The following is a 1,250-nucleotide window of genomic DNA, read 5'->3' on the forward strand; positions in this document are numbered from 1 at the left end:
AAAAAAAAAAAAAAAATAGTCTCCCTTGTCCACCCCTCTCCGTCACCAGCCCCTCAGTAATGGTTTAATATGTTTCCTCAAAAATTCCTCAATCAATGCATTTACATACACATACATGCACTAATAGAAACCTATGCTTGTCTTTTATGGGGCCATAAGATACATACTGGCTCATGATGCACGTATTGTGTGGCACTTGATTTTTGCATTTTACAGCAAGTCTGGGTGAACTTCTCCTGTCAGTTCATGGAGAACTGTCTCATCATTTTTAACTTCTACATAGTGTTCTAAGTGATATGCCATAATTCTTTAACTACTTTCACACACAAGGACCTTCACATTTTTTCCCCAGCTTTTAAAGTTCTCAAAAGATTTTCCAATATCTTTGTTCGCAGAGGATGTGTTGCTCTAGAAGAGATACACAGAAATGGAATTCTGGCACAAAACCCTACAAATATTTCAACGCTGAGTAACCATTGATAAATGGATCTGAAAAGAGGTGGCAGCAATTTATTCTCAGGAGCAGTGTAGGATAGTGTTCATTGTCCTTCACCGTCTCTCTTGATGTTATTCATCCCTTTAAATATTTGCTAATCTGGTGGTTGATATATGAAAGGTTTTGAGACAAAGCCTTCCTTACAGAATCTGTGAAGGTCCAGGACTGGTCATGTCTACAAGCCCATACTCAGATGTCGCCTCCAGTGGGCCGGTTGGGGAGAGGCCGAGAAAGGCACAACAGAGTACAACAGAGAGTGACAGGAGGAAGTTTCGGGGTCCATGAGAAGGCTCAGACAGGACACCCACTCAGCCTTGGAGATGTTAGTGGAGTCAGTGGAGGTTTCCCAGAGGATTAGATGCCTGAAATGTGTGAGAAAGCATTCAGACAGGGAAAGGGAGAGGAGGAACAGCGCTTGAAGCACAAAGACCAGGCCACTGAGGTGATTTTGGAAACTGCAAATAAGCTGACCCAGTTTCTATTCTGTGCACTTGTAGCAGTCAAGATTGGCTACCATGAAGCAGTGCCGGATTAGAAACGTGTGTCCCAATGGAGACCCCGAGTTCCTCTGCTGCAGTTTTCTAGAATGAGGGTGCTCAATGAGGGGCTAGCCTGAGTTCCAAGGTCCAGCCCTTGAGGATCTTCTGGGTTGCGTCTAGGCCCTGGCCTAGAGTTTCTGAAGTCTGTCATGGGACATAAGATAGTGATATATATGTGTGTGTGTGTGTGTGTGTGTGTGTGTGTGTGTGTGTGT

Source organism: Colobus angolensis, unplaced genomic scaffold, assembly GCF_000951035.1.
Source record: "Colobus angolensis palliatus isolate OR3802 unplaced genomic scaffold, Cang.pa_1.0 Scaffold479, whole genome shotgun sequence".
NCBI lineage: Eukaryota > Metazoa > Chordata > Mammalia > Primates > Cercopithecidae > Colobus > Colobus angolensis.